This window comes from Saimiri boliviensis, chromosome 7 (assembly GCF_048565385.1).
Source record: "Saimiri boliviensis isolate mSaiBol1 chromosome 7, mSaiBol1.pri, whole genome shotgun sequence".
In the NCBI taxonomy this organism is placed as follows: Eukaryota; Metazoa; Chordata; class Mammalia; order Primates; family Cebidae; genus Saimiri; species Saimiri boliviensis.
Window position 1 is genome coordinate 126,943,354 of NC_133455.1, and position 18,695 is coordinate 126,962,048.

An 18,695-nucleotide genomic window follows, 5' to 3' on the forward strand; every position below is an offset into this window, starting at 1 on the left:
TTTTGTATTTTTAGTTGAGACGGGTTTCGCCATGTTGGCCAGGCTGGTCTGGAACTCTGACCTCAGAATATTTACCCGTCTAAGCCTTCGAAAGATGTGGGGTGACAGGCATGAGCCACCATGTCCTGCCTACTATCAGTATATTTGCTTCGGTTAGGTATCTGTTCAGATATTTACCCAGTTTTAAAATCACGTATGTGTTTTGTCATTATCTTCTCGCATCTCTCTTTTCTTTTTGTTCTCTGCATACAGTTTTGCACAGTAGAATACTTAGTTTTATGAAGTCCGTTATCAATATTTTCATGAATTGGCATTTGATGTTTTGTGTTACAAGTCAACACCAAACTCAACGTCATATAGATTTTCTTTTAGATTTTTTATAGTTTTGCATTTAAAATTACAGTCTCTGGACTATTTTGAGTAGGTTTTTGTTTTTCTTAATTTGTGTATATATTCATTTGATTCCACATGGCTTCCAAAGTCTTCCATCACCGTCTTTGGGAAGGAATGGCTACAGTGGGCTTCATTTTGGTTTGAATTTCTAAAATTATTACATTGAGTAAACTCAATATTGAATTTTATAGGTATTTCAGGACAGCCAGGCGGGGGTGCACGTCTGCTGAGAAACTGAGCAAGAGTATCTGTGCTGAGCTCTGGTGCCACCAGAGGGCGCACGAACCCACCCCTGACCAACTTCCCTCTGAGGTGCCCGAAGACTTCCTCGGGGCAGCACGACGGTGGTGTCAACTAAGTCTTGTTCATTGGTGAGTAAAAAGCTTCCTTTCCACGGCCCTGAGTGCAGAGAAGAGAGTCTTTAGAGTACTCAGCAAAGGAAGAAATTCATCTAGAAAAATGAAATCCCCAAATCCCATCATTACGACTACATCTTGATATCATTGTCAATATCCAGACACAGTGGCTGCTAAGATATGTTCTCACAGTGGCCTCTAATATAATAATCACACCGTGCCCTAACATTACTATGATATCCATACCGTACCCTAACACCAACATAATATCCACACCAATATAATATTCTAACGCTAATCTGACATCCACACTGTTGCTTCTAATGCTAATGTAATACTATCCGTATGGTTCCCTGATGTTAATGTAATATCTGCACTGTTCTCCAACACCAATATAATATGTACACTATGCCCTAACACTAATATCCACACTGTGCAGTAAAACTAATGTGTCCACACAGCAGCCTCTAATACTAGTAAGTATAATAATATCTACTAAGTGGAGTTGGTTGACATTGAGGCTTTTATAAGGGTTCACAGCTTTGGATGAAGAGTAGCCTCTATAGTGGATTTTGGTGACGTCTCTGCTTTTCTGGCATAGTATTGATATGGTTGTTTTAAAAAGTAATTTACTTTTTAATAATGTCATACTTCTAGGAAACTTCCAGTAGCAGTGCAAAATATAACCTGTTTCTTTTCTTAGAGTCCCCACCAGTTATTGCTGTGCCAGATTTGCAACATCCCACAAAATACTCCGGTATATTTTATCCAAAGTGTGGAAACTCTCCTAGGTTACCACCGCATAACCCCTAGATCAAGAAATCAGCATGGTTCCTACATGATAATTCAGTTCACAAACTCATTTAACTTTTACCTCTTGCCCCGCTTTGGAGTAAAATATGTTTTTGCATTCTGATCCAGTTTTCCTGACACTGTTTCCAAGACTTTCCTGCATATTTATGATCTTGACACATTTAAAGAGCATACAAGTTTTTGTTTGAACACCTGTTTTCAGGTCTTTGGGGCATATAGCTAGCAATGGAATCACTGAGTCATACGGTAAATCTACTTGCAACCATTTGAAGAAACTTCAAATTAGTTCCCAGGGCTCATCCCTCACTTCTGTCACATTCACAGAGAAGGCTTCCCTGATTATCTTATCCGCCACCAACACCGCACCCCTGCTCATGCTAGTGTGCATTACACCCACATCTGATTTTGCTTTCCTTTCCTTTCCTTTCATTTTCTTTCTTCTTTCCTTTCCTTTCCTTTCTCCTTTCCTTTCCTTTCCTTTCTCTGGTGTTTTATTTTATAAGAACACCTTATTTTATAAGGACACTAATCTCATCAGGCCAGGGCCCAACCCTATGACTTCATTTAACTTGACTGACTTCCTTAGAGACCCCATCTCTAAATACAGACACACTGTGGGGTTAGGACTTGGACATATGAATTTGTGGGAGATACCAACATTCTATCTGTAGCACATGAAAACTTTTCAGAAATGTTAAATCTTGGGATTTACCATGAAACTACTGTGTCAGAAACCCTAGGATTTGGTCTCAAATGTCTCTTTCAATCAGGCTTTTCGGTGTGTCTGAGTTTGAGACCCAATAAGAGTCAATACAGGAAGTGGATGGAGGGGAGATGAAAGAAGTAGATTGTCAGCAGAACGTGGAGAACTTTGAGGCTCAAGAATGCAAAGGCTGCTCTTAGTCAGTGGGACACCTAGAAGGAGAGGAGCTAAATCATTTCTTTTGCCGTCTGTTTGTGGAAGGAAGGGGAGGAAAGAAAGGAGGAGAGAAGGAAAAAAGGACGGAATTAAGAGAAAGGGAAGAAAGGAGAAAGAGAGGGAGGGAATAAGAAAGGGACAGAAGAAGGCCTTTTGGAAAACAGTTTCCCATTTCCGGTGTTTACATTCTAAATACAGTAATGGAGAAATGGATAAATATGATATATATTATGAAAATCTATAGCTCATTCCAGGGTCAAGCCAGCAAAGGAGAAAGGGGAATCAGGGTAACTTGTAGATCTGTGCAACCTCCCACTGACAAAAATGTGGACGCTCAGATAGGAAGCTGATGTGAGGCACACATTCAGTTTTATTTATTTGTGCTGATGTTAACAGGAGGACATCTAAGTGACTGTGTTTACTAAGATAGAGATATAGCTAAGAGAGCAGTCAGTTCTGAAACTACCTTCAGAAGGTGATTACTGAATCTTGTGGATTCTCTGCAAGTTTGAGGAAGGGCACACAGTGAGAGAGGATAAATAAGGTCACAGAGAAAGCGACTGTTTCAAGGAAAGCAAAGACCCAGAATGAGGGTGAAGATGAGGGCAGGGTAAATCGCAACGACATTTAACTTATTTTGCCAGTTAGCACCTCAAAAGGCATCCCGGTCTGAGCTCTGCAGAAGGGACGTGTTTGCAACTCATTGTGAGTCCTCTGGGTGAATCACTGACTGTGCCTATGAACAGGACCAACTGGCCAAAACTGTGAATTGTGATGACCACCACTGTTGTTAGGCTGAACCCTTGTTAAACAGGATAGTGGTTTTCAGTACCAGCTAAAAGAATTTTAAAATGTTGACCATTTATATTATTTAAGTAATGTGCTACCATTTATAGTCATTTATATGACATTAATATACCATTTATATCACATATGCCATTAAGTAAAATAAAGTCAACATTTATATTACTGAAGCAATGTGCTACAGAAACCCTAAAGGGGTTTCTGTAACATTAAATTGATGGCTCTCTAGTGCAGTCCAGAATCACCTGTAGGGCGTGTTGGGCCACAGATTGCTGGTTTCCACTCAGAGTTTCTTATTCAGTAGGTCTGGGTGGGGTCTGAGAATCTGCATTTATAATAAGTTCTCAGACACAACTGATGCTGCTGGTTCGGGAACCACAATATGAGAACTATGGTTAAGCCTCACGCCACAGCATTCCTATAGCAAGAGCCACCTGTGCTAATTCAGGGTAACTTGTTGGCTGCAAACTGTAACCATAGGCAACTTCTTTAGCAATATAAACCTCTAGATAAAAGAAACACTCGACAATCATAGTAGAAACATATATGGTCAATGAAATATCTTTTTTCCAAATGGGAACATGTGTCTTACAGCCTCAAAAGAATATTTTCACCTAGACTGCACTAAAGTAACAAGATAAATCTGAAACTAAAACTTAAAACGGCCTTTATGAACAGAAACACTTTGACACCTCAGGTAAAGGGCTACATATTTCCCTCTCTATTTTCATATCTTAGCTTTAAGATGAAATGACATTGTCATTTTACTTATAATAGGAGAACCTACGAATAGGAGAACTTAAATAACATTGTCATTTGACTTAAAACAGGACAACCTAGAAACTTGATTCCCGCTTATTAGTGCAAACCAAAGGGGTTATTTCCAAATATTTTCAGTTTAGTTTTCGTTCATGTGTAATATAAATGATTTAAAAGCCAGGTTTCGGGGAAAGCTGCCATAAATGTGTTTAATAGTTGCTGCCTCAGCATCCATTTTCAGACCTGACCTAAGTTGTCTGAAGCCCAGTCTCACTGTATCCCCTCCGATCTGGGTAACCCTCCCCCTCCCTGGGTGGTCGTGATGTGGCCCATTTGTTCTTCATCCCGCTGAGTCAGAACCCACCCATCACACAGCTGCTGGTCATGATAAAACCTAATGGTCGACACCAGAGCCCTGTAAATAAGCCCAGCTCCACGTGTTCTCTTAAATCAGCAAAGCCACACCCTCACGGGAAAGCCCGAGAAGAAAGCTTCAGGCCCTCCCTCTGCTCTCTGGTTCCTCACGGCCTTCAGACTGCCCCTCGGGCTCCAGACGCTCCCCGACCTTCTCCAGGATGTGTAAGTTAGAGATTTCTTCTGTTCCTGTGTTTTGGTGTTGCCTCCTCCTTGTGCCTTACCTGACTGACACCCCAGAGCCTTCCTTTCCTCCTGGCCAGGGCTCTCCTGGAGATGGGCTGGCTTCTGGCCTCCTTTAAAGAGAGACCTCAACCAAATTAGAGAGAAACCTAAATAAATAAATCACAACAGAAAGCTTGGTTTTTTTTACTTAAAATCCATATTTATAACATAAAATGTGTTTATGCTAGATTTAGAACACACTAGGCCTGTTCTAGCTCTAAATTGCACTGCTATCTTGTAGTATGCAGTTATTCCTCATTTTATTTTCCACTTGAAGTCATTGTATTTCCTCAGTTTATAAACACCTTGAATTCTTGAGCTGAAAAGACAGGGTAACTTGATAGGGCATCCCCCTTAGGAACCATAACCCCCAATGCAGAACAAATTAAATGTGCAAAACTGTGAGCACCATGTCCTATGTTATTAAAGATAGAATATAATGCTGAAAGGCAAGAAAGTCTTTATGAAGAAGTTTAAAGGAGTAGAAGAATGGACAGATGAACTGGAAATGGAAAGATCAGTTTTCCTTTCCTTTAGGAGTAAGCCCCTTTGGAAACTAGCTGGTAAATGTCACAGTCCCTTTAGATGGCAAGGTTAGTGAATACTAAGAAAACACTAGGGTACAAGTGTTCATCACGCAAAGCACACCTGTAATATTTCATCTGGTCTCTCAGTGACCCTAGAAGAAACAAGAGATGTTTTCAGATGAGGAGATTGGGCTTCAGGGTGAAATTAGGAGACTGGTAAGACTCACAGAGAGAGTCAGTGGTGGAACGGAGTTCAGATCCACATTCTTCCAACTGCAAGCACAGGGCATTTTCCACTAATCAGTGCACTAACCCAAGAAATCTAATTTTTCCAAACATTTAAAATGATGCTATGGCCATCTGAGTAAAACCACTTTTGGCCTCTACTTCTGATTCCTCATTACCAACCTACCATTGTTTATCTGATATGGGCAGCAGAATTAAGATGTAATGAAGTCTAACAGAACCCCTCATTACCTGTGTAGATACAGTAGTAACAGAGATGGTGATATCGTTTGAACGTTTGGGCCCTTCAAGTCTCATGTTGAAATGTGATCCCCAGTGTTGGAGGCAGGGCCTGCTGGGAGGGAGGTGTTGGCTCATCGGGCAGATCCTTCCTGAATGGCTTGGTGCCCTCCTCACAGTAATGGCTGAATTCCTGCTCTCTTCACTCACTGAGATCTGGTTGTTAAAGTGTGATACTGCCCCCGTCTCTCTCTTGCTTCCTCTCTCACTATGTTAGGTGCCAGCTCCCCTTTGCCTTCTGCCATGGTTGTAAGCTCCCTGAGGTCTCACAAGAAGCAGATGCTGGTGCCATGCTTCTTGGACAGTCTGCACAACCATGAGTCTAATCACCCTCATTTCCCTATAAATTACCCAGCCTCAGGTATCCCTTTATTACAGCAATGCAAATTGGACTAATACAGATGAAGAGATAAAGTATTAATTTAGAAGATGTTTATATACATATATATATAAATATATATATATATATACACATATACATATGCATATATATGTATATATGTATATATGTTTAACATTCTCACGGAGACTGGGAGGTGTTAGAGACACATAATTGAAAACGAAATCTCCCCCCAACCAAGAAAACTTCTCCACGAAGGTAGAAGAGAAAGAAATACTATTATTACACTTTAATTTCCGGGGTACATGTGCAGAACGTGCATTTTGTTACATAGGTATCCACACGTCTTGGTGCTTTGCTGCATCTGATCCTCCCATCAACTACACTGGGTATTTCTCGTGTTATCCCTTCCCAATCCCCCCACCCCTGCCTGTTCCTCCCCACCCCTCCCCCACCACCCACAAGCCCCAGTGTGTGATGTTCCCCTCCCTGTGTCCATGTGGTCTCATTGTTCACCATCCACTTATATTTTAGAAAAAAATATTATGTTTTAAGTTCTGCAATACATGTGGAGATCATGTAGGCTTGTTCAATAGGTATACACATGCCATGGTGGTTGTTACTTCATCCATTGCCCTGTCATCTACATTAGGTATTTCTCCTAATGCTATCCCTCCCCAATTCGCCCACACCCTGCTATTCCTCCCCTAGCCCCTCAGCCCCTGGGCCCCAGTGTGTGATGTTCCCCTACCTGTGTCTGTGTGTTCTCATTATTCAGCACCCACTTATGAGTGAGAACATGCAATGTTGGGTTTTCTGTTCTTGTGTCAGTTTGCTGAGAATGATGGTTTTCAGCTTCATCCATGTTCCAGCAAAGGACATGAAGTTATTTTTTATGGCTGCACAGTATTCCATGGTGTATGTGTGACATATTTTCCTTGTCCAGTCTATCTATGATGGGCATTTGGGTTAGTTCAAAGTCCTTGCTATGGTAAACAGTGCCACAATAAACATACGTGTACACGTGTCTTTATAATTGAAAGTGTTATAATCCTTTGGGTACATATCTAATAATGGGATTCCTGGGTCCAACAATATTTCTATTTCTAGATCCTGAAGGAATCACCACACTGTCTTCCACAATGGTTGAACAATTTACACTCTCAACAGCAGTGTAAAAGCATTCCTGTTTCTCCACATTGTCTCCAACATCTGTTGTCTCCAGATTTTTTAATGATTGCCATTCTAATTGGCATGAGATGGTACCTCAAAGTGGTTTTGATATGCATTTCTCTAGTTATCAGTGATGATGAGCTTTTTTTTTTTTCATGTTTGTTGGCTGCATGAATGTCTTCTTTTGAAAAGTGTCTCTTCATCTCTGTCACAAAATTTTTTGCCCATTCTTTTGGTTGCCAGTTCACTCTAATGCTAATTTCTTTTGCTGTGCAGAAGTTCTTAAGTTTAGATCTCATTTGTCTGTTTTGGCTTCTGTTGCCATTGCTTTTGCTGTTTTAGTCATGAAGTCCTTGCCTATGCTTATGTCCAGAATGGTACTGCCTAGGTTTTTTACGGTGTTAGGTCTTATGTTTAAATCTTGAATCCATCCGGAGTTGATTTTTATATAAGGTGCAAGGAAGAGATCCAGTTTCAGCTTTCTGCATGTGGTTAGCCAGTTTTCCAACACCATTTCTTACCTAGGGTATCCTTTCCCCATGGCTTGTTTTTGTCAGGTTTGTCAAAGATCAGACAGTTGTAGCTGTGTGGTGTTACTTTCGAGGCCTCTGTTCTGTCCCGTTGGTCTACATTGGTACCAGTACCACGGTGTTTTTATTACTGTGGCCTTGTAGTACAGTTTGAAGTCAGGTAGTATGATGTCTCCATAATTGTGTGCTTAGGATTGTCTTGGCTATGTAGGTTCTCTTTTGGTTCCGTATAAAGCTTAAGGTGTTTATTTTCCAATTCTGTGAAGAAAGTCATTGGTAGCTTGATGGGGATAGCATTGAATATGTAAATTATTTTGGGCAGTATGGCCAGTTTCACAATATCGATTCCTCCTGACCATGAGTATGAAATGTTTTTATATCTGTTTCTGTCCTCTCTTATTTTCTTAAGCAGTGGTTTGTCCTTCTTTTTGAAGAGGTCCTTCACATGTTTTGTTACTTGTATTTCTAGGTATTTTATTCTTTGTAGCAACTGTGAATGGGAGGTCACTCATGATTTGGCTCTCTGTGTGTCTGTTGCTGATGTACAGGAATGCTCATAATTTTTGCACATTGTTTTTGTATCCTGAGACTTTGCTGAAGTTGCTTATCAACTTAAGGAGATTTGGGCTGAGACAATGGGGTCCTTTAAATATACAATCATGTCATCTGCAAATAGAGACAATTTGACTTCCTCTTTTTCTAATTGAATAACCTTTATTTCTTTTAGCATGAAACCAGAGTGAGATGCACTTCTCAGGAAATCAGCTCAGCAGTTGCAAAGACAGAAAAAAAAAAAAAAAACTCTCACCTTTTTATATAAAAAGCAGATACAACCTTTAACATACAAATTCTCAAGGTAAGCAATAACTTGTCCTCAAGGGGACTTTACAGTCCCATTTGTCACACACCTTTCATCTCAAACGTTCTTAGCAATTGGGGTAACCGTCTCTGTTAGACAATTGGCTTTTCCAAAGAAAAAATAAACTTCTTATGTCTTTATAAAAGGACATTGTCTTGCAACTTGGAGTAAGATACCTGCGGAACTTACCCTCCCAGCCTCCTACTGAACCTGAGAAATGGAGGTGTCATCTTCCTTGATAATTTTCAAAGTGATGATTCCCAGGCTTTCAGAACAGCATCTTTGGGTCTTAAAACTAATGAGACTAAGTTATCTTTTAAGAATATTTACATACATTTCAAAATGACAAAGATGTACAAGCTTTCTAAAATAAACATCCTAAGCAAAAGGTGCTTCTTTTCTTATTTTTAACATGGAGAATATATGAGTCAGTTAGTAATTATAGGCTTCTAACAAAATACTACAGATTGGGTAAGTTAAACAACAGATATTTATTTCCTCACTGTTCTTGAGGCCGAAAGTCTAAGACGAAGGTGCCAGTGGGGTTGGCTTTTGGTGAGACTGCTCTTCCTATCTTGGAGACAGTTACCTTTTCACTCCCTCCCATGTGGCCTTTTCCCCATGCACAGGGAGAGAGATCTCTTGTGTCTCTTTCTCCTCTTAGAAGAACACCAGTCTTATCATACTGAAGCCCAATCCTTGTCATCTCATCTAACCTTAATTAACTCTTTAAAGGCCCTCTCTTCCAATAAAGTCACACTGGAGGGTAGGACTTCCACATGCAAATTTAGTGTGGGGCACAATTCAGTCCTTTACATAGAGTCGAGCTTCTTATTTTTAGTTGGCCTTTGTCCTTATGGGAATAACAAGCCAGGCTGAGTCCTTCTCATCATGGGGCATGTATTGGAAGAAGAGATGATGAAAAGCAAGTACATTTATCACTTGCAAGTAATAATCAAGGAAAGAAACAGTGATGAGTGAAGGCCCTTGGCTCAAGGATGAGAAGATACCTGTGAGCTCCTGGTTAGCCAGGTAGTAAATCAAGCATTCCTGATGATTTGGAAAGAATGGAGCTAGAAAAACCAATTCAGGAAAGCAGAATCATCTAGATAGTCAGTGATATAACTAAGTCGTATGTGCTATTTAGGCCATCGATCAATAATTTATCAACATTCCACTTACATATTAGCTCATTTGTTTATGCACTCAACATTTAATCACCCCTAGATTCATTGTACACATCAGTATGGCTGAAAACTACCCAGATAATTTTTTCCTTCCTGCAATCACTTACTACCACTGTAGATTTTATGAAACTATTAATCAGGTTTGAACTTAGATTTCAATTTCAAGCTGTTGTCATGTTGATTTTACACAAAGAATTATGAGGTGACATGTCAGAATTCTCTTCCTACCAGTACAGTTCACAAAACCCATGAAACATTTATATGGCTTGAAGCATCATATGTGCTCAGTTTATGGTGAGAAAACAGTTATCTGCATTTCTTCCCAGTTTTAAAAAAACAACCATCAACTAATTGAAAAAGCATAACTCACTCAAAATAACTGAAAGATGGTCTAAATAAATTTACAAGATTATGTAGTCTGATAACATCCACAGATAGATAGTAAACTTACATCGAAGGAGTTTGGGATGAGTCTTCACTCATGAAGTACTGAGTTTCAGAACTCAGTACTTCCCTCTTCTCAATGTATGGCCATTCTGTTGGTAGGGTGGATTTTCATCACTGGAAGCAGATGTTACACTGCTCCTCCCCTCAGGCAATCTGGCTTAGAGGAAGGCAAGTGAAGGCCAGATGAGACTGAGCCTGCACCCAGCTCCCCATGCCCATCCAACCCTCTGATTCTCTACCCTGTGCATCTTGAAGTCAAGTTAGGTATGTTTAAATGACTGTGTCATAGTTTAAAGAGATGAAAGCGATGATGATTCATTGTGCATTTGTGAAACCAAGTTTCAGACATGATTAACGTGGGCCCTGGACACCAAGCATGGGTGAATTATTTTAGTCTCAGGAAGACAGGTTTTGTAATGTATTTTGTATTAGGCAGAATGAGAAAGTAGAGAGATTGGAGAGTCCTAGATAAGCTCATAGAGAATGGGTAGGACCCCACTGGCACCTTCTCACCCTTCTCCTGACCAGCAGACTGCTGGTTAATCCCGGCTTTGGTCTCACCTAGCTTCCTACGTGGTTCATCAGTGGCAGTGGGGCACAATGCATTATCTGCTGAAACACAAAGAAAATGCTGATGCATTTCACATTTATTTCCTCAAGTCAATTAACTTTCCCCTAAAATACGGTCACATTATTAATTAGTTTAAATCTTGTCTTTGCCACATATTATGTGTAACATTGAGTAAGCAATTTAACTTTTCTACGTCTCATTCCCTCATCTGTAAAATGAGGTTGACAATAGTGTCCCCTGAGGGTGGTTGGTGAGAATATTAAATAAATCAATATATGTAAACCTCTTAGAACCATGCCTAGTGCATAACAAATACTTCCTAGAAAGATTCTTTGTTATTTTATTTTATTTTCCACAAGTTATTGGGGTGCAGGTGGTATTTGGTTACATGAGTAAATTCTTTAGTAATGTGTGAGATCCTAGTGCACCCATCGCCTGAGCAGTATACATGGCATTGTATTTGTTGCTTTTGTCCCTTGTGCCTCCCCCCCTCCACCAAGTCATCGAAGTCCACTGTGTCATTCTTAAGCCTTTGTGTACTCATAGCTTAGTTCCCGCATATCAGTGAGAACATACAATATTTGGTTTTCCATTCTCGAGTCGCTTCACTTAGAATAAGTCACCAATCTCATCTAGGTTATGGCAAATGCTGCTAATTTATTCCTTTTTGGGCTGAGTAGTATTCCATCATGTATATGTATGCCAGTTTCTTTATCCACTCATTTATTGATGGGTATTTGGGTTGGTCCCATGATTTTGCAGTCGTGAATTGTGTTGCTATAAACATGCATGTGCAAGTATCTTTTCTCAAATAATGACTTTTTTTCTGAGTAGATATCCAGTAGTGGTATTGCTTGATCAAATGGTAATTCTACTTTTAGTTCTTTAAGGAACTCCACCCTGTTTTCCGTAGTGGCCGTACTAGTTTATATTTCTTCTAGCAGTGTAGAAGTGTTCCCTAATTGCCACAACCATGCCAACATCTACTGTTGTTGTTGTTGTTGTTTTTACATTCTTTGATTATGACCATTCTTGCAGGAGTAAGGTGGTATTGCATTGTTGTTTTGATTTACATTTCCCACATCATTAGTGATGTTGAGCATTTATTAAATTATTTGCTAGCCATTTGTATGTCTTCTTTGGAGAATTGTCTATTCATGTCTTAGCCCACTTTTGGATGTGGTTGATTGAATTTTTCTTACTGATTTGTTTGAGTTTGTTGTGGATTCTGGATATGAGTCCTTTGTCAGAAGTATATATTGTGAACATTTTCTCTCACTCTGTGAGTTACCTGTTTATTCTGCTGACTGTTATTTTTGCCATGCAAAAGCTCTTTAGTTTTCTCTCAGCTATTTATCTTTGTTTATGTTGCAATTGCTTTTGGGTTTTTAGTCATAAAATCTTTGCCTAAGCCAATGCCTAAAAGGGTTCTTCCAGTGTTATCTTCTGGAATTTTTATAGTTTCAGGTTTTAGGTTTAAGTCTTTAATCTGTCCTGAGTTGATTTTTGTATAAGGTGAGAGATGAGGATTCAGCTTTATTCTCCTACATGTGGCTGGCCTTTTATCTCAGCACCATTTGTTGAAAAGGGTGTCCTTTCTCCACTTGATGTTTTTGCTTGCTTTATTGAAGATCAGTTGGCTGTGAGTATTTGGTTTTATTTCTGGATTTTCTATTCTGTTCCCATTGATCTATGTGCCTGTTTTTATACCAGTACCATGCTGTTTTGGTGACCATGGCCTTACAGTTTGAAATCAGGAAGTGTGATGCCTCCAGATTTGTTCCTTTTACTGAGTCGTGCTTTGGCTATGTTGGCTCTTGTTTGTTTCCATATGAATTTTAGAACTGCTTTTCTTGAACTCCCGACCTCAGGTGATCCACCCGCCTTGGCCTCCAAAATGCTCGGATTACAGGCATGAGCCACCACGCCCGGCCTTAGAACTATTTTTCTAACTCTGTGAAGAATGATGGTAAAATTTTGATGGGAATTGCATCGTGTTTATACATTGCATGTATTTGTACATTGCAGTATGCTCATTTTTACAATATTGATTCTACCCATCCAGGGCCATGTGATGTGTTTTCATTTCTTTGTGTCATCTATGTTTTCGTTCATCCGTGTTATGTAGTTTTCCTACTAGAGGTCTGTCCACCCTTTTGGTAGATATATTCCTAAGTATTTTTTTTTCTTTTTTTTTTCTTTAACACTTAAAGCGGGGACCGTTTTAGCTGTGTGTTTTGAAAAAGTTGTGTGCTCTTCAAAGAGAAAGCTACTTTTGCTGTGACTTTGGGTTCGAGGGGAAATGGGAGTCCTCTTCAGTCAGCAGGGACAACACCTGAGTCCTTTGCAGTCCTCTTGTCTGCCTCTGAGGGTGAAATGAGAGTGGTCCCTGTCATCATGAGCCATGTCTGAAAGAATTATTCACATTTCGTACGAGAATAGACGGGTGAAATAGCGAAAGGTGTGTCTTCCTTTGGAGCATGGACGGGTTCAAAGCCCACCTCATACCACTAAGTATTTTGCTGAACATGAGCAGTTGTGTGTGCGGCCTGTGTTTGGGTGTTTTTTGTGTCACTCTGTGTGTGTGTGTGTGTGTTTGTGTGTTTGTCTGTGTTTCTGTCTCCATTCCTGAGCAGCAAATCATTTTTCCTCTTTTAGCATGTTACTCAGAACTGTGGATGTAGCCCAGCACTCCAGAAAACACAATCCATGTATGGTTGAAGGAATTTTTCTTGATGATGAGTGAGAGGGTGGTGACTGAAATCAGCTCATTTCCCATTGACCACTGAGGCCACATCTCTCAGGTGAGAAGCAAAGTGAGAATTTGAACCAGGCACATTCTCCCTAGAGACAATGGGCACAAGACAGGTCCGATGGAATCTAATGTCTTTTCATGTTGACATCAATCCTGTCAAGCTATCGTTAAGCCATAGAAGTGTCACATTGGGCCTGGGGGAGGCAGTGCACCCTGTGGAATTACACGTCCTAAGATTTGGATTTGATTTCCTGCCCTCTGCCAGTCAGTCTGCCAGGCACTTTCAAGTGACAAGACTTAGGCGAGTCCCTCTCTGTCTCTGTTTACCAATTCCTTCACAGGGATTTATGTGGGCCTTGAGGCCCACTGGGAAAAGATCCCTCTTCCAGCTCAGTGCCGGCTTTCTTGATTTGACTTGTCAATCTGGACTTGAATACACCTTTGGTTTTGGATCGACTCTATTACCTCTCCTAGAAATTGACACACAAAACTGACCGTTGATTGACAAAATGAGAAGCAGTTTTCCAGAATTCAAATAGAACTTAATACTTTCTTACTCAAAGAATGCTCAACTCAAAGGGACACAGATCACTCGTTTTGACTTCATGACATATGGCAGGTAGAGACAACTTTTTCAAAACACACAGCTAAAACTGTCCGTGCTTTGAATGCTAGACAAGTTTTTCAGAATACACAGCTAAAACGGTCCCCGATTTAAGTACTAAAGCACTTAAGTACTAAGTGCTTTAGTACTTAAATCGGGGACCGTTTTAGCTGTGTATTTTGAAAAAGTTGTGTGCTCTTCAAAGAGAAAGCTACTTTTGCTGTGACTTTGGGTTCGAGGGGAAAAGGGAGTCCTCTTCAGTCAGCAGGGACGACACCTGAGTCCTTTGCAGTCCTCTTGTCTACCTCTGAGGGTGAAATGAGAGTGGTCCCTGTCATCATGAGCCATGTATGAAAGAATTATTCACATTTCCAACAAGAATAGTCGGGTGAAATAGCGAAAGGTCTGTCTTCCTTTGGAGCATGGACAGGTTCAAAGCCCACCTCATACCACTAAGCATTTTGCTGAACACGAGCAGTAGTTTGTGCGGCCTGTGTTTGGGTGTTTTTTGTGTCACTGTGTGTGTGTGTGTGTGTGTGTGTGTGTGTGTGTGTCTGTGTTTCTGTCTCCATTCCTGAGCAGCAAATCTTTTTTCCCCTTTTAGCATGTTACTCAGAACCGTGGATGAAGCCCAGCACTCCTGAAAATACAATCCATGTATGGTTGAAGGAATTTTTCTTGATGATGAGTGAGAGGGTGGTGACTGAAACCAGCTCATTTCCCATTGACCACTGAGGCCACATCTCTCAGGTGAGAAGCAAAGTGAGAATTTGAACCAGGCACATTCTCCTTAGAGACAATGGGCCAAAGACACGTCCGATGGAATCTAATGTCTTTTCATGTTGACATCAATCCCGTCAAGCTCTCGTTAAGCCATTGAAGTGTCACATTGGGCCTGGGGGAGGCGGCGCACCCTGTGAAATTACACGTCTGAAGATTTGGATTTGATTTCCAGCCCTCTGCCAGTCAGTCTGCCAGGCACTTTCAAGTGAGAAGCCTTAGGCGAGTCCCTTTCTGTCTCTGTTTCCCGATTCCTTCACAGGGATTTATGTGGGCCTTAAGGCCCACAGGGAAAAGATCCTACTTCCAGCTCAGTGCCTGCTTTCTTGATTTGACTTGTCAATCTGGAGTTGAATACACCTTTGGTTTTGGATTGACTCTATTACATCTCCTAGAAATTAACACAAAAAATGACAGTTGATTGACAAGATGAGAAGCAGTTTTCCAGAATTCAAATGGAACTTAATCCTCTCTTACTAAAAGAATGCTCAACTCAAGGGGACACAGATCACTCGTTTTGACTTCATGAGCTATGGGAGGTAGAGACAACTTTTTGAAAATACACAGCTAAAACTGACCGTGCTTTGAATGCAAGACAAGTTTCTCAGAATACACAGGTAAAGTGGTCCACGCTTTAAGTGCTTTAGTATTTGTATTTTTGAAAATAACACAGCTTGGTGGTGTATTTGTATTATTTTCAAAGATACAGCTAAGGGTTGTATTTGTATTTTGGAAAATAACACAGCTTGGGGGGGTATTTGTATTATTTTCAAAGAAACAGCTAAGGGATGTATTTGGATTTTTGAAAATAACACAGCGAGGGGGTGTATTTGTATTATTTTCTAAGATACAGCTAAGGGTTGTATTTGTATTTTTGAAAATAACACAGCTTGGGGGTGTATTTGTATTATTTTCCAAGATACAGCTAAGGGATGTATTTGTATTTTTGAAAATAACAGAGCTAGGGGGTGTATTTGTATTATTTTCCAAGATACAGCTAAGGGTTGTATTTGTATTTTTCAAAATAACACAGATTGGGGGTGTATTTGTATTATTTTCCAAGATACCGCTAAGGGTTGTATTTGTAATTTTGAAAATAACACAGCTTGCAGGTGTATTTGAATTATTTTCCAAGATACAGCTAAGCGTTGAATTTGTATGTTTGAAAATAACGCAGATTGGGGGTGTATTTGTATTATTTTCCAAGATAAAGCTAAGAGATGTATTTGTATTTTTGAAAATAACACAGCTTGGGGGTGTATATGTATTATTTTCCAAGATACAGCTAAGGGTTGTATTTGTATTTTTGAAAATAACGCAGCTTGGGGGTGTATATTTACTATGTTCCAAGATAGAGCTAAGGGTTATATTTGTATTTTTGAAAATAACGCAGCATGGGGCGGGGGGTATTTGTATTATTTTCAAAGATACAGCTAAGGGTTGTATATGTATTTTTGAAAATAACAGAGCCTGGGGGGGTATTTGTATTATTTTCAAAGATACAGCTAAGGGTTGTATTTGTATCTTTGAAAATAACACAGCCTGGGGTGTATTCGTATTATTTTCAAAGATAAAGCAAAGGGTTGTATTTGTGTTTTTGAAAATAACACAGCCTAGGGGGGGTATGTGTATTATTTACAAAGGTAACGCTAAGGGTTGTATTTGTATTTTTGAAAATAACACAGCCTGGGGGGGGGGTACTTGTATTATTTTCAAAGATACAGCTAAGGGTTGTATTTGAATTTTTGAAAGTAACACAGCCTGGGGGGGGGGGTAATTGTATTACTTTAAAAGATAAGGCTAAGGGTTGTATTTGTAATTTTGAAAATAACACAGCCTGGGGGGGTATTTGTATTATTTTAAAAGATACAGCTAAGGGTTGTATTTGTATTTTCGAAAATAACAGAGCCTGGGGAGGAGGGTATTTGTATTATTTTCAAAGATACATCTAAGGGTTGTATTTGTATTTTTGAAAATAACACAGCCTGGGCGGGTATTTGTATTATTTTCAAAGATACAGCTAAGAGTTTTATTTGTATTTTTGAAAATAACACAGACTGGGGGTGTATTTGTATAATTTTCCAAGATACAACTTACGGTTGTATTTGTATTTTTGAAAATAACACAGCCTGGGGGTGTAATTGTATTATTTTCCAAGATAGAGCTAAGGGTTGTATTTGTATTTTTGAAAATAACACAGCTTGGGGGTGTATTTGTATTATTTTCCAAGATACAGCTAAGGGATGTATATGTATTTTTGAAAATAACACAGCCTGGGGGTGTATTTGTATTATTTTCCAAGAGACAGCTAAGGGTTGTATTTGTATTTTTGAAAATAACAGAGCCTGGGGTGTATTTCTATTATTTTTAAAGATACAGCTAAGGGTTGTATTTGTATTTTTGAAAATAAGACAGCCTGGAGGTGTATTTGTATTATTTTCCAAGATACAGCAAAGGGTTGTATATATATTTTTGAACATAACACAGCTTGGGGGTGTATTTCTATTATTTTCCAAGATACAGCTAAGGGTTTATTTGTATTTTTGAAAATAACACAGCTTGGGGGTGTATTTGTATTATTTTCCAAGATAGAGCTAAGGGTTGTATTTGTCTTTTAGAAAATAACACAGCTTGGGGGTGTATTTGTATTATTTTCCGAGATACAGTTTAGGGTTGTATTTCTATTTTTGAAAATAACGCAGCATGGGGGTGTATTTGTATTATTTATCGAGATACAGTTAAGGGTTGTATTTGTATTTTTGTAAATAACACAGCTTGTGGTTGTATTTGTATTATTTTCAGATATACAGCTAAGGGTTGTGTTTGTATTTTTGAAAATAACAGAGCTTGTTGGTGTATTTGTATTGTTTTCTGAGATACAGCTAAGGCTGTATATGTATTTTTGAAAATAACACAACTGGGAGTGTATGTGTATTATTTTCCGAGATACAGCTAAGGGTTGTATTTGTATTTTGGAAAATAACACAGCTTGTGTGTGTATTTGAATTATTTTCCGAGATAAAGCTAAGGATTGTAACTGTATTTTTGAAAATAACACAGCTTGGGGGTGTATTTGTATTATTTTCCGAGATACAGCTAAGGGTTGTATTTGTATTTTTGAAAATAACACAGCTTGGGGGTGTATTTGTATTATTTTCCGAGATACAGCTAAGGGTTGCATTTGTATTTTTTGAAATAACGCAGCTTGGGGTGTATTTGTATTCTTTTCCGAGATAGAGCTAAGGGATGTATTTGTATTTTTGTAAATAACGCAGCTTGGGGCTGTATTTGTATTATTTTCCGAGATACATCTAAGGGTTGTATTTGTATTTTTGCAAATAACGCAGCTTGGGTCTCTATTTGTATTATTTTCCGAGATACAGCTAAGGGTTGCATTTGTATTTTTGAATATAACGCAGCTTGGGCGAGTATTTGTATTATTTTCAAAGGTACAGCTAAGGGTTGTATTTGTATTTTTGAAAATAACACAGCTTGGGGGTGTATATGTATTATTTTCCGAGATACAGCTAAGGGTTGTATTTGTATTTCTGAAAATAACACAGCTTGTGTGTGTATTTGTATTATGTTCCGAGATACAGCTCAGGGTTGTATTTGCATTTTTGAAAATAACATATCTTGTGGGTGTTCTTGTATTATTTTCGAAGATAAAGCTATGGGTTGTATTTGTATTTTTGAAAATAACACAGCTTGGGG

At 39.2% G+C, this 18,695-nt stretch overlaps 1 long non-coding RNA gene across 4 annotated transcripts; it reads left to right on the forward strand.

The window, feature by feature from the left end:
* Positions 1 to 589: 589 nt before the first annotated feature.
* LOC141585203 (uncharacterized) lies at positions 590 to 15,599 on the forward strand. 4 transcript variants are annotated; one of them, XR_012518631.1, is made up of 4 exons: positions 590 to 764; positions 4,499 to 4,623; positions 8,506 to 8,634; positions 14,806 to 15,599. It is a non-coding gene; the product is annotated as an uncharacterized LOC141585203 (long non-coding RNA). The 4 variants fall into 4 exon arrangements; XR_012518629.1 differs by lacking the exon at positions 4,499 to 4,623; XR_012518628.1 differs by lacking the exon at positions 590 to 764 and having other exon boundaries at positions 4,437 to 4,623.
* The last annotated feature ends 3,096 nt before the right edge of the window (positions 15,600 to 18,695 follow it).